The sequence below is a fragment of the Danio rerio genome, chromosome 13, assembly GCF_052040795.2.
Source record: "Danio rerio strain M-AB ecotype USA chromosome 13, GRCz13ab, whole genome shotgun sequence".
NCBI lineage: Eukaryota > Metazoa > Chordata > Actinopteri > Cypriniformes > Danionidae > Danio > Danio rerio.
In genome coordinates, this window is record NC_141033.1 from 14,685,997 (window position 1) to 14,707,613 (window position 21,617).

Sequence of the window (21,617 nt, forward strand, 5' to 3'; positions counted from 1 at the left end):
AAACAAATAAATCTTTCTTTTTTATTCATTATTTTCCTTTGGTTTAGTCCCTTATTTATCAGAGGTCGCCACAGCAGATTGAACCGCTAACTATTTTGGCGCATGTTTTACACAGTGGATGTCCTTCCAGACAAAACCCAGTATGGGGAAACATCCATACACTCTCATATTCACATTCATGCACTACACTGTGAGGCAACAGCACTACCTACTGCGCCACTGCGTTCCCCATCTCAAGAGATTTTAAGATTATACATTATAGTTTTCTGCTTCAGCAATTAAATTATATCGATATCTTTATTACATCGAATCACAATAAAATTTATTTCGATAACAATGATAAGCTTTTAACTCTATATTGATTTAAAAGCCAATCACACAGCAGAAATGTGCAACAATGGGAATCTAGAAGTGCGTTGATAGTAGAGATGCACTGAATTTTTAGCCCTCAAAAGTTATCGGAAACTGAAAATAGGTTGTGCTATTTAATGGAGCCTCTAATTTGTGTGGCTTCAGTCATTTTTGGGGTTCTCTTTTAAATCTGGAAGCATTAGCAACTGATATCAAAATATATATCGTTATCGTTCAGTATAAAAAATAATAAATGACATTTTTGCCAAATCACCCAGCCCTAGTTTACATATTTATATAACAAAAACACTGTTGTTTACATTTGATTATTGAATTTTTATATCTTAATACTGTTCACCGAAAACAAGAGTTTTATTTCATTTTTATTTTTAGTTCTGCTGTTTTCGACCATTTAATTATTTATTTTGTGTATTTTTGTATCATTTTGTATGTTATGTAGATGTGCTCCCCACTAAATTTATCACAATCAACAGTAAAATTGTGATTTATACACACACACACACACACACACACACACACACACACACACACACACACACATATATATATATATATATATATATATATATATATATATATATATATATATATATATATATATATATATATATATATATATATATATATATATATATTCATATCAGAACATTATACATTGCAGAAAAACTAAATATTACAATATCCTTTGTTTTTTCTAATATTGTGCTGCCCTACACCACAGCCAATTTCATTTACCCATTTCACTTATACTGCATGTCTTTGAACTGTGGGGGAAACCGGAGCACCTAGAGGAAATCCACACCAACACTGGGAGAACATGCAAACTTAGTGCTGCACTATTTGTACTTTCATGGTGCATTGACAATTGGAGCATTTACAGCAAATAAACAAATGCAGATAATATCTCACTTGTTTTTGAGTGTTGTTGAGCAATTTCCTTAACCCCTGTGATTGGTCATTGTGTTCCCACTATCAACAGAAATGGCTGCGATGGGCTCTGGCTTTATTAAACAATGAGTGATGCTGATATGGACAAACGGCCACGGATTTAAGCTGCGACTCAAATGGCAGACTACAAACTATGCACTCATGCACTACTGTATGTACTTATGCACTTACACACTCAACGGCATAGTATATGGATGTATTGTCGTCCCAAATGGAACACTAATGGTTATTTTACCATTTTCCTGATGATGTTTGATGGTTACCAAATTAGTGAAATAAATGACTAAAGTATCAAATAATTCCTGCCATGAGTATAACCGCATTCACCATCAGGAAGCAGAATATTCACTCTCGTAGGAGAATTTTGCTCTCACAATCCAAAATAAATGAAGTAACCCAACATGTGCGCCAGATAGCTCCGCCCCTTCCACTACTTGAGCAAAACTGCGGTCGTTGAGTGCGTAAAGTATCTAACGTTACACACTTTATATTATATTATCATCCGGGTAATTAAAGTGTACTTATTATTTTTTAAGTTTTCAGTGTAAATGCACTTATTACACTATTTATACTACAAAATGGCTGAGAATAGTGCATAAGTATGCGATTTGGGATGCACCTATAGTTTATGATGCGCTGATATAACAGCTGATCCATGACAGATGCTGTGGAGAAAACTCACTCTGCAGACAAGCTTGTGTATGTGGATCCATAAGAATCACTGTAACACCTAAGAGAAGAGAGGAAACATTACCTTCACGCAAGTAGGTCAAAGGTCCACACACACACAAAGAAAGCAAAGCAGAGATGGAGTTACAGCTTTCATTTAATCTCCATAGCAGTGAAATAATGGCTCGTGGGTTTTGCTGTAACAGTTGTCTACTTTTTAAGTAACGTTAGTTGGATTGTTTTAATTTCTCCAGCTCGCCACCCTCGCCATAGTAATTACTGAAATAATGGAAGCTTTCGATTTTGGTTTAAAGTTGCAATATGTACAATTAACACCCAGTGGTTGAACTAGATATTGCACTCCTGGATCGAACCAAACGCAAGTGCAGGTTGCCAGATTGAAGACAAGAGCGAGTGATTTAAACCGTGTTCTAAATAAAAGCAACAGCACTCAATAGAAGGAATATTTTTCATCCTTAAATTTGTTTTTTTTTTCTTCTATTTCTCACAGGTGAACAACAGAAAACTATGACAATGATTACCTCAGGTAAACCTCTTGTGCTTTTTATTCATTCATTCATTCATTCATTCATTCATTCATTTTCTTTTCCGCTTAGTCCCTTTATTAATCAGGGGTCGCCACAGCAGAATGAACTGACAATTTATCCGGCATATGTTTTACACAGTGAATGTCCTTCCAGCTGCAACCCATCACTTGAAAACATCCATACACATTCATTCAAAAACATACACTACGGCCAATTTAGTTAATCAATTAACCTATAACGCATGTCTTTGGAGGAAACCAGAGCACCCAAAGGAAACGCACGCAAACACGGGGAGAACACGGAAACTCCACACAGAAATGCCAACTGGCCCAGCCAAGGCTCAAACCAGTGACCTTCTTACTGTGAAGCGATCGTGCTACCCACTGCACTACATCAATTTTGTTTCATAGTTTTTTGGATCAGAGAAGTTGTACCATTTCATAAGGTCCATAACAGTGCATGAAAACTTATCAATGTTGAGGAAGCGCTGTGTCACAAACAACCATAAAATTGAAAAGTTTATTTCTTTTCTTTTTCATTTGTCAAAATGCCAGAAAGAGAAATTACCTGTCAAACCCTCATGTACATTTCCATCTGTGATGGGTCAATGCCTCGGGCTGACAGCTTGGCTCGGACAATAGGGCAGGGTGGATCCGTTTGTCAGTATTTCTGTATGCCAGTTTCCTTTATTTTACATAAGCTCTGAAAAAGTTTAACGATACCCATTACTGCTCTTTACCAATTACTGGAACAATCCCTAGTGCACAAATCAAACACGCAGATGGTTAGGGGCAATTTCGCTAACTTTAAACTGTGGCTTTAGGCAGTTTTGTCCAGCGCTGCACAGCACTGAACTGCATTATCTTCGGCCTTCAGGTCCATGTTTCATCGCTCAAGCTACTTATGGTGTAATGGTGGGTATTGGCTGTTTGCTGATGGTTAGAATGCTAACAGCACTCTTTAAACGGTTCACTGACTGTGTGGGCGCTTTATTTGACTAATGCCTCTTATTTCACTTTCAAAATAGGACACGCAGTCTGTGGAACACTGCGACTCAATGTGCGAGGTGTGAATGAAGTCACGGTGCATGTGTGTGTGCTTACAGCTTGAAGATTACAGAGATTGGCCGTTTTAGGGCTCAGGTGGCCGATCACGGTGTATGTGGTGGGCGACTCACGTTGATAGCTGGCATGACTGCATGTGCGAGAGCAAGAGCAGATCTGGTGACGCGTTTCAACTTTATAGCTAAGGGCCAATTTGGTAATGATGTTGTGCTGCTCTTTGTGTGTTTGTTGTGGGCTGAGATAAGAGTGAACACACTCTATGACATCTCAAACTGTATTAAAGGAGGACAGCCGGCCATCATCTCCTTGATGAGGATCATTCGAACTGCTTCAATAGTTACTGAGAGTGCGTCTTAAGATTCTTCTCAGCCTCAAGCATAATTACAGAGTAAATGAGGGGTCAGTCAGTGCACACCTCCCTGGAGTTTATTGTTTATTAAAAGCACGAATGATTATTATTGGAGAAATGTCAACTGTGGCTAGCTGAAGAGCTGTTATCCTATTTGATGTTTTATAGGCTCCACTCTCATCCTCATTAGGCTTTTCTGGAAAGTTCAGTAAGTCTCATAATGTGCCGCAGGCTGATGTTAACTCCTCCCTAGTGTCTGATTTACTTAGTGAAGGCAAAAGTTTGCAAATAACCCAGACTCTCCTGACCTTGCTGATAATGTGTTAAAGTGTTGACTGCAAGCTGAAGTTTTTATTGTATAAGACACACTGTGTGGTTTTCATTGTAGCAGATGGAAACAAAAAACCCATCAAACAATTTTATTATTGTATTCTGTAAGAAAAACTACAGCCATGTTTGTTTTAGGTGATTTGAAATGTATTTTCCCATGAATGTGTACAAATATTTTTTTTCAATTTATTTGAACACCATATTAACGGTTGTAAAAATCACAAAATGTGAAAGTTTTAATAGCTAAAAAAAGCAATAATGAGTAAATAATGAAAGGAACCAATATACAATTTTTATTCACACTCTTAAGTGCAATGATGTTGGAAGTAGAAATCCAAAAATAAGTAAATAAATAAATAATGTCTCAAAAGTGAATTGTTTTGTAAGTGATCCAGGACACTACTGAGCATTAACCATAATGTTCCTGACAATGGGATTCTCCTGACGTCTATAAAATGTGAACATGGTGTTTAAACTCAGTGCTTCAAAGCAATCTGTTCTCCATCCTATATTTTTTCTCTTACCAGGTGGACAGATTTTAAGTTTAATCAAGTAACTTGTGAGAATATGACTACATATGTTTACTTAAGTAGTAAATTTATACAAGCTGTCACCAGGGATCTATACAAGTACTTTAAAGAAGAGGTTTTCAACCTTTTTAGTACACACATCTAGCCCCCACCTGCCCCCCACCACCACCCCCGCAAGCCAACATGATAATGCTTGTGCAAACATCATTCACATATTACTTGCTGCATTTAAAGTGCATAGAATTTATTACATTGAAAAGCAAATATATAGCTTACCGGATTCAGTGTGATGGCTGACCCTGTTTCTGTGAGAACAACATGTTAATCCGTGGTTGGATTCCTGACATGACTAACCATAAATTATAAGTAACATGCAATCAAACAATTAAAATCATGTAGGACTTTTTACTGCATTTTGCGACAAGATCCATGCATATGGCTGTCAGTAAAGGACTACAGACAGACACATTGCGAAATGCAGAAGTTTTTTGCTTTCCATTAGGTGTGTGGTATTAAATTTCATTAAAACAACAATCTTCCACCACCCCTTACTTCATGATTGTATGTATATACTTCACTTGTTCATGATTGAAAGTGAAACTGCTGACCTGCAGTTAAAGTTAAAAAAATGAAAAATAAAACCCCCAAAAGTACATATAACTCTGCAGGAAATGTGGAGTCTGGTGACACAACATCAAAAAACACTTCACGTAAACACCTTAATTATGTTATTGTCTTATTCCGATTAAGTCAAATAACTAGATTACTGGTGTCCATGTAAATGTGGTCAGTAGTGTCTTCAAAGTAAATGAAAGATCCAGAATGACATCCTGCTGATTTGATTCAGAAGACCACTTTTTGTCAGAATGCTTACCGGCTTAACTATTTATCAACATTAAAAAGCAACCAGCTCATTTTATGTGTATAGATTTTACTTAAACGCATTAACTCTACAGGTGCCTGATAGTTAGCTGTGAAACCAATGTTAAATATATTCACTCTAGAGAATGCATAAAAGTTGGCATCATAATTTATTCGAGTGCACGACTCAAATTCTCTCGTCCCCTTAATAGGTGCTGGCGCCCCACAGGTTAAAGACCCCTGCCTTAAAGCTATATAAGTACCTCAAACAATTAAAAAGGTTTATACTCTTTACTGTAAATAAATATACCCTTTGGAACCTTTAATGATTCAGCATACTAAGCTATTTTTGACAATTTCAGGCTCCCATTTCTTAGGGAAGAGTTTGGTGATGGCCTTCTTGTTCCAGCATGACTGTGCACCAGTGTGCATAGTAAGGTCTGGAAAGACATGAATTAGTAAGTTTGGTGTGGAGGATTTTACCTGCAACCCAAGTCCTGACCTCCACCTAACTGAACATCTTTGGGATGAACTAGAGCAGAAACTGTGAGACAGACCCTCTCCTCTAACTTCTGTGCTTGACCTCACACATATCCTTCTAGAACAATGGTCTCAAACTCAATTCCTGGAGGTCACAGCTCTGCACAGTGTAGCTCCAACCACCTCCAACTCACACCTTAATAGCCTCTAGTAGTCTTTAACAACTTGATTAGTTAGATGTTTGTGTACACTGTAAACGATTTCTTGTTAAATCAACAGTAAGTTACTGGCAACAATTATCCAGTAGCTGCTGTATTTCATAAAACGGTAACATTACTGTAATACTAATTACATTAGTATTACATTTACTGTAAAATGTAATACATCATTTTACTGTTGTTGATTTTTACTGTAACACCAATTACAGTAGTGATACACATACTGCAAAACTGAAAACAGTATTTTATTGTACATTTTTACCATGAAGAACTACGGTATTTTAACGTTACTTTTATTATTACTGTATAGTATTTTACAGTTATTAAATGTTATTTTATTTTATTTAATAGTGCTACTTTATAATGGGTAAAAATGTTCAAAAATTGCACAAGTGTTATTTTAACTGTTCAAGAAATACAAGAAAAATAAAGAAACTGAAACTTTAACTTCACAATAAAGGTTTATTGTGTAAACCATGCTAAAACAGTAGCAATAATTCAATATAACAAAGCAACAGAACACTAATAAACAATTGATTATTAAAACCAGTCAACAATTAATGCATCAAAAATTATTACAATTTTAAAAACAGGTGAAAATACTGCTACAAGACAGGAAATGATGAAGGCCAAATGATGTGGAAAGGGACAGTGAAAAAGGGCAGCAGCACTTCTGATGATCCTGCAAAAATGACAGGCAAAATCAATCACTGAAGTAAAAACTAATCATCCCTCAAACCATTTAATTCATTCAGAAACGAAACACTGCACTGTTGTTTTTTATACATATATATATATATATATATATATATATATATATATATATATATATATATATATATATATATATATATAAATATATATAACAGTTATAATATATATAACAGTTTTTTAAATTGTTTTTGTTGGTGAAATACAGTTTGTTGTCAATTCACAATTACACTAACGTTAATGGGGAAAAGATCAGCGGGCATTGTTCTTAAAGATTGCTAGTCAGGTGTCCACACAGGTGTGTAAAAAATAAAGTCTCATCTTAACTTAATGTCCGACTCTGTATAGCTCGAATATCTGATTCCATGATCACACTACTAGTGCTTCCACGAATTTAAGAGGGGTGAACACAGTTCATTCTCACTTTAAGAGGCTACATATTTAAAATTAAATAAATAAAAATAATCTAATTTAACGTGACTAATGTTAATTAAATACTTTTAGGCTTTTAACACGTATAAATCCACTTCTAACTTACAGATAAGATTGCGTTAGAGAACATGAAAGCCGTGGGTGATTTTTTAAAATAATGCTAATGATGAGTTACTGATATTTGGTTTGCATAAAACAAAGTAATCACTAAGCATTCATTTTTGGCAAAATCTGCAGAGAGGCTCAGCGACACGAGGAAATGTGTTAAAGTTGAATAGAGAACTAAAGAGCAGTCTAGCCTACTTCATGAAATGTTTGTGGTAATATTCTGCGGTCAATTCGTATTACTGTATTTTAATATGCAGCAGTGATGGCATGTCAGCGAGACAAATAAACATTTTATCGAGTCATTTCATACAATTTATTTATTTTTTATACAAACCCTCTAGTGACATTTCCTCAAACTAAATCATCATAACGTTACTGTGCACAGCATCAGTAAAACGTTGAGAATAATTTAAATACTTAATTTTTTAAAACAGTCACTGCTGATTAGAAACTAACATTAAAGCTAAGCTTACAGAAATCCTGTATGCATGACAATATAAATATGTACACTGTAAACGATTTCTTGTTAAATTAACAGTAAGTTACTGGCAACAATTATCCAGTAGCTGCTGTATTTCATAAAACAGTAACATTACTGTAATACTAATTACATTAGTATTAAATTTACTGTAAAATGTAATACATCATTTTACTGTTGTTGATTTTTACTGTAACACCAATTACAGTAGTGATACACATACTGCAAAACTGAAAACAGTATTTTATTGTACATTTTTACCATGAAGAACTACGGTATTTTAACGTTACTTTCATTATTACTGTATAGTATTTTACAGTTATTAAATGTTATTTTATTTTATTTAATAGTGCTACTTTATAATGTGTGAAAATGTTCAAAAATTGCACAAGTGTTATTTTAACTGTTCAAGAAAAATAAAGAAACTGAAACTTTAACTTCACAATAAAGGTTTATTGTGTAAACCATGCTAAAACAGTAGCAATTATTCAATATAACAAAGCAACAGAACACTAATAAACAATTGATCATTAAAACCAGTCAACAATAAATGCATCAAAAATTATTACAATTTTAAAAACAGGTGAAAATACTGCTACAAGACAGGAAATGATGAAGGCCAAATGATGTGGAAAGGGACAGTGAAAAAGGGCAGCAGCACTTCTGATGATCCTGCAAAAATGACAAGCAAAATCAATCACTGAAGTAAAAACTAATCATCCCTCAAACCATTTAATTCATTCAGAAACGAAACACTGCACTGTTGTTTTTATATATATATATATATATATATATATATATATATATATATATATATATATATATATATATATATAAATATATATAACAATTATAATATATATAACTTTTTTTAATTGTTTTTGTTGGTGAAATACAGTTTGTTGTCAATTCACAATTACACTAACGTTAATGTGGAAAAGATTAGCGGGCATTGTTCTTGAAGATCGCTAGTCAGGTGTCCACACAGGTGTGTAAAAAATAAAGTCTCATCTTAACTTAATGTCCGACTCTGTATAGCTCGAATATCTGATTCCATGATCACACTACTAGTGCTTCCACGGATTTAAGAAGGGTAAACACAGTTCATTCTCACTTTAAGAGGCTACATATTTAAAATTAAATAAATAAAAATAATCTAATTTAACGTAACTAATGTTAATTAAATACTTTAAGGCTTTTAACACGTATAAATCTACTTCTAACTTACAGATAATATTGCGTTAGAGAACATAAAAGCTGTGGGTGATTTTTTTTTTTAAATAATGCTAATGATGAGTTACTGATATATGGTCTGCATAAAACAAAGTAATCACTAAGCATTCATTTTTGGCAATATCTGCAGAGAGGCTCAGCAACACGAGGAAATGTGTTAAAGTTGAGTAGAGAACTAAAGAGCAGTCTAGCCTACTTCATGAAATGTTTGTGGTAATATTCTGCTGTCAATTCGTATTACTGTATTTTAATATGCAGCAGTGATGGCATGTCAGCGAGACAAATAAACATTTTATCGAGTCATTTCATACAATTTATTTATTTATTTATTTTTTATACAAACCCTCTAGTGACATTTCCTCAAACTAAATCATCATGACGTTACTGTGCACAGCATCAGTAAAACGTTGAGAATAATTTAAATACTTAATTTTTTAAAACAGTCACTGCTGATTACAAACTAACATTAAAGCTAAGCTTACAGAAATCTTGTATGCATGACAATATAAAGATGTATTACTCACTGATGTCGAAGCACTTCCAGGTCATCAGAGATATAGACAGGACAGAATATGTGCTATCAAATGAGCTCTTGTGCAGCCTTTGTTGGACATCCAGGTAGTATGTTCACCCACACTGTAAGAAACAAAAACAGAAACAATTTATTAAAATGTGAGGGATAGTAAACATGTTTGGTCTACAGAGAGAAGAAAATGTTTACTTTAAGCATTGATCCTAATGAATCTATTTCTCAACTACATTTAACCTTATCACGGAAACAGCATTTTTGAGCTTTTAGACCAGGGGTGCTCAACCTTGTTTGCTTTAAATTAGAATTAAAACAATAAATCTCTATGTCAAATAAAATACTTCAGATCTAAATAAAGCAGGTGCTTTTACCTAAAGGTTCCTTCCCTCCAGTTAGTTTGGCTGCAAATCCCTCCACATCTGTACTTTATTCGGCTCTTGTCTTAAGAGTAACTGTGTCACATTCCAGGTTCATCACAATCTGAGCTAGAAAGACAATATGGCAAAAAAAAAGACATATATAAATAAGTCTCAGAATAAAATATTTAAAAGGATAGTTTACTTTTTTGCCACCATTACTCCATGTGTTTTAAATCCATTTAAATTTCTGTTAAACACTAAAGCAGATATTTTGAAGAATGTTAGTAACCAGTAACTATTGACATCCATATTTGAACCAAATTTCTTTAAAAAATACGAGTTTGTGTTCAACGGAACAAATTAAATGTATAACTATTTTGAAACAAGTGGAGGATGCCAAAGATGCTATTATTTTCATTTTGGGGTGAACTGTCCCTTCAATTCAAGTGTCAAGCAATAGTCATAAAAACTGATGTGTCGCTTGAGGAAAACTAAATCAAGTACTTTCTTTGAACAAGCAGAATCATTATGCCATTGTATTTAGTGATTCTCTTTTACATTTTCCCACTATAAAACGATAGCTTCAACATGCAATCCATGTTAACACAAAAATGAATAGCATAAAATAACATATTGAACTAAACTTACAGTTTCCAGGCTGTTTGAAAAAAAAAAAAACACATACGCCCAGTAAAATTGCTAATAAACACAAAGACAACAGTTATACAAAAAAATGTTTATCTAATATTTACTCAGCACTTGGTAGGCAAATAGCATAGCCGTGGCTGTTTTAACACCAGATTTTTTTATCTTAGGAACTGCTGGAAGAAGAAAAAGAGGTTGTACATGAAACTCCTCACAACAAATCTGTGAACAACTTGACATTTAAAAATCTAATCAAAATGAGGAAGACATCAACATTACCTTGAATAATCAAGTGAGGAGTGATTGGTTGCATCAGTTTTTCAACATCAATTACTGTAGCTGAAAAACAGATAAATATAATAGGAGTAAAATAAGACTTAACATTAATTAATCTAAATCTATGGTACAACCATACCAATCTGTATGGGGTTAAAATACATTTGTACACAAATCATTCCCTGATCCCATCAATTTCTCTTAGAATAGGATGGATATATATATATATATATATATATATATATATATATATATATATATATATATATATATATATATATATATATATATATAGTGATAATGACTTTGGCTTATATCTGTGTACTCAGAACGTACACTCACCTCAGGTACACCTGAACACCAAAAATTAAATGTACAATTAATGACACACTATACATCAAGCTCATTAACATTATTGAGAAATAGACAATTAATATGTATTTTGTTAATATTAACGTTAGCTTAAAATAATTCAACTGCATTTAATTTTCAGCTCCATTTAATAAAACAGTTAAGACTCATTTCATTATGAGTTTAGTTTAAATAACTAACTTACAGTTGAAAAATTTTACCATAATGATAGCTTAGTCATAATGACTATGTGAAGACCAGAGCTTACCTTAACGGTAAACGTTTAACTTTTCATGGTGACTTCGCCTTCATCTCAGTGTTGTGCTGAAATAGAGAATTCATTAATGCAGTTACAATAAGTTAAAGTTATGTTTTTTCAGGTAACTTAACGTATGGTCAAAAACTCACTCAAGATAAACTCACTGTATCTAATACCTCGCAAACACTACAATGACCGCCTGGCGTCTGTTATTTCTTGTTTAAAATACCGTTTGTTAACGGATAGCGTGACATAACAAGAACCTACAACTAATGTCACTTGGTTAATTCTTTTAAATTACACACACAATACACAGAAATACTTATAAAACAATCCTTTAACGGACAGAATTTGACTTTAAAACACTTACCGTGGATGAATTCGCTGGATTAAAGACGACATGTGAATTTCAAATTAGGAGAGCCGTTGCCTGCATGTCGAGTCGTGTCCGTTCGGTTCTATGAATCGGCTCCTTAGTGAACAGTAAAGAATCGAATCCGCCTAAAACCGATTCCTTTTTGTAAATGATTCATTACTATTTCGTTATACTGCTTGGCCACACGCATTTATACACTAATTATACACTAATTGCATATTGCTGAATGTGCTTGTGAACACGTGTGATCAAATAATTCCCGAGCAAACGGTTCAATTCGGTTCAATACGATTCATAGTTGCTCGAGTGCTGAACCGAACCAGTGCAAACGTGATATTGATTACAATATAGTAACATTGTTTTTTATTCACTTTACCAGCGAAATTATTACATATATCTGACCTTGACAATAAGAATAAAGTTCGTTTTAAGTGTTTTGAGAATTATATATAAATATTTTTTTTTTCTCCCAGAATTTATTTCACATCAACAAGCAAATGGTAATGGCGGATGAGAAAGCCCAGCTAATATAATAAATATTGCGTTTAATATGTCATGAAATGAAATTTTAACAGTGTTTCATGCGAGAATGTAGTTCTTACAAACTCAAATCTGTGGTTTATTTATAGATATCATGTGTAAATTTTAAGCGTGCTTTGCCGATAGCGAAGATTCTGACCTCCAGGGTGTCCATCATCACTCATGTATCCGGCGAAACGAGGTTATAATCGGCTAGACATGTGAGACTTGCCCCGGTCTTAGATGGCTCTATAATGAATTTGTTATGAAATTTAGTTTTAACCGTTTTTCATGCGGGAATGTAATTGTTTTAAACTCAAGTCTGTGGTTTATTTATAGAGATGGTGGGTATTTTAAAATATTGTTTTGAAAATGCGGAGATATGTGACCTCCATGGTGATGACGGGTGCCCTAACCTCATGAATCCGTCTAAAGCAGGCTGGTCATTATGACATTTAAGCTGACTTTGGTTTCATGATGAATCAATTACTTTTGTTCCAGTTTACGTTTTGGTTAAGCACAAAGTTATGTTGATTAAAAATGATTTAATATTTTCATGTTAACCTTATAAAATTAAGGTGCAGTACACCCAAATATGGAAAACCAGGGGACAGTTTTATGCACTGAACAGTCTGAAGAAACTGGTTATTTTATTTTTCTTCACAAAATACTTTGTCAAAAAATAAAATAAACATAATAATAATATAAAGTGTGTGTAGAGTTTTTCATGGTCATTTGCAGTACTGTATTTAGATGCACAGTAACTGATTTTTTCCCATAATTCATTGTAAAATCTGCAGTAGCATACTGTTAATCATGTTCACAGTATGAAAATGTTGAGAATACATTATCATGCTGTGAAAACAGCAATATATACAGTAACACACTGTGCACAGCTTATACAGTAAACAACTGTTGAGAAATGCAGTATAATACCGTGAAAACAACAGAAATCGTTTACAGTGTATTACTCACTGATGTCGAAGCACTTCCAGGTCATCAGAGATGTAGACAGGACAGAATATGTGCTATCAAATGAGCTCTTGTGCAGCCTTTGTTGGACATCCAGGTAGTATGTTCACCCACACTGTAAGAAACAAAAACAGAAACAATTTATTAAAATGTGAGGGATAGTAAACATGTTTGGTCTACAGAGAGAAGAAAATGTTTACTTTAAGCATTGATCCTAATGAATCTATTTCTGAACTACATTTAACCTTATCACGGAAACAGCATTTTTGAGCTTTTAGACCAGGGGTGCTCAACCTTGTTTGCTTTAAATTAGAATTAAAACATTAAATCTCTATGTCAAATAAAATACTTCAGATCTAAATAAAGCAGGTGCTTTTACCTAAAGGTTCCTTCCCTCCAGTTAGTTTGGCTGCAAATACCTCCACATCTGTGCTTTATTCGGTTCTTGTCTTAAGAGTAACTGGTGTCGCATTCCAGGTCCATCACAATCTGGGCTAGAAGGACAATATGACAAAAGACAAGACACATATAAATAAGTCTCAGAATTAAATATTTAAAGGAATAGTTTACTATTTTGCCACTATTTACTCCACGTGTTTTAAACTAGTTTGAATTTCTGTTAAACACTGAAGCAGATATTTTGAAGAATGTTAGTAACCAGTAACTATTGACATCCATATTTGAACCAAATTTCTTTAAAAAATACGAGTTTGTGTTCAACGGAACAAATTAAATATATAACTATTTTGAAACAAGTGGAGGATGCCAAAGATGCTATTATTTTCATTTTGGGGTGAACTGTCCCTTCAATTCAAGTGTCAAGCAATAGTCATAAAAACTGATGTGTCGCTTGAGGAAAACTAAATCAAGTACCTTCTTTGAACAAGCAGAATCATTATGCCATTGTATTCAGTGATTCTCTTTTACATTTTCCCACTATAAAACGATAGCTTCAACATGCAATCCATGTTAAGACAAAAATGAATAGCATAAAATAACATATTGAACTAAACTTACAGTTTCCAGGCTGTTTGAAAAACAAACAAACACATATGCCCAGTAAAATTGCTAATAAACACAAAGACAACAGTTATAGAAAAAAATGTCTAATATTTACTCAGCACTTGGTAGGCAAATAGCATAGCCGTGGCTGTTTTAACACCAGATGTTTTTTTTTTCTTAAAGTTTTCTTAGGAACTGCTGGAAGAAGAAAAAGAGGTTGTACATGAAACTCTTCACAACAAATCTGTGAACAACTTGACATTTAAAAATCTAATCAAAATGAGGAAGACATCGACATTACCTTGAATAATCAAGTGAGGAATGATTGGTTGCATCAGTTTTTCAACATCAATTACTGTAGCTAAAAAACAGATAAATATAATAAGAGTAAAATAAGACTTAACATTAATTAATCTAAATCTATGGTACAACCATACCAATCTGTATGGGGTTAAAATACATTTGTACACAAATCATTCCCTGACCCCATCAATTTCTCTTAGATTAGGATGGATATGACTTTGGCTTATATCTGTGTACTCAGAACGTACACTCACCTCAGGTACACCTGAACACCAAAAATTAAATGTACAATTAATGACACACTATACATCAAGCTCATTAACATTATTGAGAAATAGACAATTAATATGTATTTTGTTAATATTAACGTTAGCTTAAAATAATTCAACTGCATTTAATTTTCAGCTCCATTTAATAAAACAGTTAAGACTCATTTCATTATGAGTTTAGTTTAAATAACTAACTTACAGTTGAAAAATTTTACCATAATGATAGCTTAGTCATAATGACTAACGTTATGTGAAGACCAGAGCTTACCTTAACGGTAAACGTTTAACTTTTCATGGTGACTTCGCCTTCATCTCAGTGTTGTGCTGAAATAGAGAATTCATTAATGCAGTTACTTACAATAAGTTGAAGTTAACGTTATGTTTTTCAGGTAACTTAACGTATGGTCAAAAACTCACTCAAGATAAACTTACTGTATCTAATACCTCGCAAACACTACAATGACCGCCTGGCGTCTGTTATTTCTTGTTTAAAATACCGTTTGTTAACGGATAGCGTGACATAACATAAGAACCTACAACTAATGTCACTTGGTTAATTCTTTTAAATTACACACACAATACACAGAAATACTTATAAAACAATCCTTTAACGGACAGAATTTGACTTTAAAACACTTACCGAGGATGAATTCGCTGGATGAAAGACGACAGGTGAATTTCAAATTAGGAGAGCCGTTGCCTGCATGTCGAGTCGTGTCCGTTCGGTTCTATGAATCGGCTCCTTAGAGAACAGTAAAGAATCGAATCCGCCTAAAACAGATTCATTTTTGTATATGATTCATTACTATTTCGTTATACTGCTTGGCCACAAGCATTTATACACTAATTATACACTAATTGCATATTGCTGAATGTGCTTGTGAACACGTGTGATCAAATAATTCCCGAGCAAACGGTTCAATACGATTCAGAGTCGCTCGAGTGCTGAACCGAACCAGTGCAAACGTGATATTGATTACAATATAGTAACATTGTTTTTTATTCACTTTACCAGCGAAATTATTACATATATCTGACCTTGACAATACGAATAAAGTTCGTTTGAAGTGTTTTGAGAATTAATATTTTTTTTCTCCCAGAATTCATTTCACATCAACAAGCAAATGGTAATGGCGGATGAGAAAGCCCAGCTAATATTATAAATATTGCGTTTAATATGTCACGAAATGAAATTTTAACAGTGTTTCATGCGAGAATGTAGTTCTTACAAACTTAAATCTGTGGTTTATTTATAGATATCATGTGTAAATTGTATGCGTGCTTTGCCGATAGCGGAGATTCTGACCTCCAGGGTGTCCATCATCACTCATGTATCCGGCGAAACGAGGTTATAATCGGCTAGACATGTTAGACTTGCCCCGGTCTTAGATGGCTCTATAATGAATGTGTTATGAAATTTAGTTTTAACCGTTTTTCATGCGGGAATGTAGTTGTTTTAAACTCAAGACTGTGGTTTATTTATAGAGATGGTGGGTATTTTAAAATATTGTTTTGAAAATGCGGAGATATGTGACCTCCATGGTGATGACGGGTGCCCTAACCTCATGAATCCGTCTAAAGCAGGCTGGTCATTATGACATTTAAGCTAACTTTGGTTTCATGAATCAATTACTTTTGTTCCAGTTTACGTTTTGGTTAAGCACAAATTTATGTTGATTAAAAATGATTTAATATTTTCATGTTAACCTTATAAAATTAAGGTGCAGTACACCCAAATATGGAAAACCAGGGGACAGCTTTATGCACTGAACAGTCTGAAGAAACTGGTTATTTTATTTTTCTTCACAAAATACTTTGTCAAAAAAATAAACATAATAATAATATAAAGTGTGTGTAGAGTTTTTCATGGTCATTTGCAGTACTGTATTTAGATGCACAGTAACTGATTTTTTCCCAAAATTCATTGTAAAATCTGCAGTAGCATACTGTTAATCATGTTCACAGTATGGAAATGTTGAGAATACATTATCATGCTGTGAAAACAGCAATATATACAGTAACACACTGTGCACAGCTTATACAGTAAACAACTGTTGAGAAATGCAGTATAATACCGTGAAAACAACAGAAATCGTTTACAGTGTAGGGTTGGAGTAAAACTGTGCAGAGCTGCGGCCCTCCAGGAATCGAGTTTGAGACTAGCCAAAAATTCCTCTAAACCTTGTGGAAAGTCTTCCACAAGAAGAAATGAAGCTGTTATAGCTTAAAAGGGTGGAACAACTCCATATTAGAGATTAAGATTGAGATGTCATTAAAGTTCACGTGCTTTTAAAGGCAGATTTTCCTAACCTTTTGGCAGTATAATGTAACTCATGACATGCTTCTGTTAGAATCAGAAGCATGACCTTGGAATTAAGGAAATCTTAGATTGTTCCATCATTTTGATCTCCACTCTATACAAAGTAAGTCTAGATTGATTTTTGTTATCGTTAGTAAAATGCTAAACTGGTTGACATTCTGAAAATGAAATGTTATGTAAAATGTTTATGATTGAACACTTTTGGTGCCTTTTAAATAGATTTGGGATTGTCAGAATATGTTATGGACCCCAAGAGAATTCAATCCGGACAAACCTTTATTTTTATATTTAAAAAATACTCATTGTAATAAAAGTGACATCCAATCAGCAAATGTTGTTGGCTGTAATGTTGGCTCTTCACCACAGTAAGCATGCACATAGTTAAAGATATCAGCTTCCAGGAAAGAAAAGTTTACATTTTTTTCTTAGTTTACAACGATGATTGGTCAGAGAGGTATGTGTTCATTTTACTCCAACCCAGCTCAAAACTTCTGATTGATTTGCAGTGAGGTAGTTGGAGTTGTGAAGTACAAATGTCAAACTTCACTACTGTATGAAACAAAGGTTTATGCAGCTGATGGAATACAGAAACATTTCTCACATTAGAATGCTCTGTCTTTTGCACCATGTTGCTTTTGACCTACCTCTACTTTTTTCTCATAAAATTGATGGCACTTAAATTGTCACTTGTCATTCTGACACTTTTGCACATTTTAATGTTTTTTTTTATTTTTTTTTATGGAAAATGCTTTTAATTTAAATGGCTGATTTATTTATTCATTCATTCATTTTCCTTTAGCTTGGACTATTTAACAGGGGTCGCGGAATGGACCACCAACTTATATCAGCATATGTTTTATGTAGTGAATGCCCTTTCAGCTGCAACCCAGCACTGGGAAACCCATGCACTCTCGCATTCACACACATACACTACGAAAAATGTAGCTTATTCAATTCACCTGTACTGCATGTCTTTGGACTGTGGGGGAAACCGGAGCACCTAGATGAAACCATGGGAACCAGTGACCCCTTCATTTATTTATGTGCATATTTATTAAAATCAAGTTTTGTTATAATAACCAAGGCTTGACATTAACACCCGCCAACCCGCCAAATGCGGGTAGATTCAGCTGTGGCAGGTTAGACAGCCACCTCCACTAGCCACTTTGGCTGGTTAAAATTTTACGTTCGACAATGAGACACAATATTCATGAAAATGCGATCTTAGAATCGAGAAGCAACACGACTGACAAAAATAACTGTGTTCACGCAAGCTAAAGAAATATGAATACCAACTGAGAGGATGATCACTGGAGCTAACAGCTGATGTGATGCTCACGACAGTTTAAAACATGTGCGCACTTTCGTTTCATTGCGTGAAGCAACCATGCCCAGAAACATAACGTGTGATCGAATCTCTTTCAAATAAACTGGCCAAACAATAATGTTCATTCACACACAGTCCTGCAGTTTTCAATAGCTCCAAGTTTGTCTTTTTGTAAGCAGCACGGGTTGTTTTCGCTTTAACCATTTTTTGATCAGATTATTAATTGGCCTAACGTTAACCGTGTCCATGTGATCATCCTTTCATTATCACACACGTTATGTTTTCACCTGCTTTCTTTTGCTTACAGTTATTTTTGTTAATATGGTTTAATTGTCAGTTTTACAACATTGCTTTAATGGGAGATTAACTCCCCATTTATGTGTAGTTAACTGATAATCTGAGATCTTTAGCCAGGACAGGTTACTGTGCATACTTTAGATACAACAATAATTATTTTTTAAAAGTCTATTTTTATTTTATTTTTTTTTAATAAATGTTTAGTTGAATAAAAAGTATAGTATAAATCTATATTTTGCTGTTTTTGACCACTGGTGTGCTTTGAAAAGTCATGTGAAATAAAAACAAATTGTAATTTGACAATATAAAACCATGACCCATTTGTTTCATGCTTACTGAGCAAGGTCATACATAACACACTAAAAATGAAATGAATGAGAAGACATGTGGATATAACACAAAATCTAAATCAAGAGATTTTAGCATGCCAAAGTCAAATTTATGCATATGAAATGCATTTTCCCAACAACAAAATTGTGGCTAGTGAAAATGCAGAGTGGCTAGTAATGTTGGAAATCTACTAGGCACAGTGGCTGGTGAAAAAAAAGTTAATGTCAAGCCCTGATAATAACCGAATTGGACCTTTGTTAATAAAAATTCTAATTTGGACCTTTAAATGGAGACATTGAGAAGCCTTGATTGTCATAGGAAAGTAAGTAGCACAGTGCATTGCAAAAATACATTCTTTGTGAATGGCTTAGTTTTGTAGAAGATGCAACAAAGCTGAATGCAGACTAAATCTGTCAGTCCTCTGTTTAGAATCTCAATTATTCTATTTTAGAAATAAATTCATATGGGGTTAGTATGGTGCAAGTACATCCAGATACTTTTGAAGCAACTGCATAAATATGAAATACATTAGCTTATAAATTTACATATTTTCAATTCTTTCCTATTAACAGTTTTACCTGCAGTCTAAGTTTGCCGTGCATTAATTAGCTTTTTACGATTTGATTTTAAACTGTGTTTGCTCATTTTGAATTGGTTGGCTGCTAGTCTGCAAATCAGAGTGTGTTATTCAAAGCTCACTGAGATGATAGAGGGCAAGTCCATTAATCTACAGCTGAATGATGTGCATTAATATTTAACATTTTTTGAGTTCATGCAAAGGCATTAGTCCAGCAGTCATGAAACTCATCACAACAACAGTTACTATGTCACGACTTTATTCACACCATTCGGTAAGAGGGAGAAAACAGGAAATGTCTTGATCGATTCCTGCCTAAATCACATGTGCTCGAGGGCAGCTTGATTATGTATAAATGGAGCCCCATTAAGTCTGATCACTAGCAGATTTAACTGTGTCTCCTTTTTCTACCAAGCATATTTGACTGGAGTGACGCCAACCTTTACCATGAGCTGAGCTAGTTGAGACACCTTTATTTCACTAGGTAATGTTGGCACCTAGTGCATTTTAGTTCTGGCGGGAAGCTGAAAGGCTTCTGCCATGGTGATAACACATGTTTGTGTGGTGATGTGAGCTTTAGGGGGGAAAGGCTTCAGGTATTGCATTATGCCAGTGGAATAATTCATAGAAAAAGCGTAGCATGTTGACATCTGCCTGCCCTTGTGATTGGATATTTGAGCCACGACCTGTCTGCCCAGATCACAATAATGCCATGAGATTGATATTCGGGATGTGGTACTTCAGACTACCAAAAATTGCATGTCTAAACAAAAAGAAAAAATGCCAGCTATTAAAATTCAGATTCCATCCTGGCCTAGATTTGGCTCATATACATTTATATAGTTTGGGGGAAAAGGCGTGTATGCGCAGGGACTTTAGATATTATCTTATAAGTAACTATATAGCAAGCAGCACATCGTCTGTTCTACAGAGCTGTGATATCAGCACATAGTGTCAAAGACAGGCAATCTAGATAATAAATTCTTCACAGTAATCAGCTATTTGTTTTCAAGGCCTGATAGAGGATCCAGTGGTAAGGAGGTTTTAAGACAAATCAAAAGATAAAAAACAACTTTTATTGAGAGGGCCACTTTACTCCAAATTTAGAGAAAAATGGTTGTAAGTTACTGCTGGGGGAAAAGGTTCACTGATTCAAGTGTATTGATATTTGTGCTGTTGATGCCTTGCTACAGATAAAGGTTTTCTGCTTGAGTGCCTGTGGTGTAAAGTAAGGAATCACACATACTCAAATTACTGTAGCTGAGTACCTTTTCTCTAGAATTGTTCTTTACTAAGCATTTTAAAATCCATACTTGTTTATTTGAATACATTTATAGTGCTTTATCTTTTAACTTTACTATTTAATTTTTTATTTAACCTGCAGTAATTACTTAATTAGTACTTAATTAAGTAGTACTTAAACCTACCCAAAAGAACTACCTAAATGACCCTAAACAAAATTTCATTGTATGTGAATCTAGTTGAAATCAGTCCAAATATGGGGAGGAAATTAGCTTCAAATGAAAGAACACATAACAAACATTAGAACATATAGATAATAAAACAAAAGGTTTA

General features: G+C 34.0%; 2 long non-coding RNA genes across 6 annotated transcripts; both read right to left on the reverse strand.

The window, feature by feature from the left end:
* Positions 1–8,536: 8,536 nt before the first annotated feature.
* LOC147841019 (uncharacterized) lies at positions 8,537–15,928 on the reverse strand. 5 transcript variants are annotated; one of them, XR_015505786.2, is made up of 7 exons: positions 15,832–15,928; positions 15,460–15,515; positions 14,921–14,980; positions 14,735–14,817; positions 13,997–14,111; positions 13,621–13,732; positions 8,537–8,770 (listed from the first exon to the last, which is right to left on the reverse strand). It is a non-coding gene; the product is annotated as an uncharacterized LOC147841019 (long non-coding RNA). The 5 variants fall into 5 exon arrangements; XR_015505788.2 differs by having other exon boundaries at positions 15,624–15,928; XR_015505785.2 differs by lacking the exon at positions 14,735–14,817.
* LOC147841020 (uncharacterized) lies at positions 11,067–12,228 on the reverse strand. Its single transcript, XR_015505804.1, has 3 exons — positions 12,121–12,228; positions 11,760–11,815; positions 11,067–11,203 (listed from the first exon to the last, which is right to left on the reverse strand). It is a non-coding gene; the product is annotated as an uncharacterized LOC147841020 (long non-coding RNA).
* Positions 15,929–21,617: the final 5,689 nt, after the last annotated feature.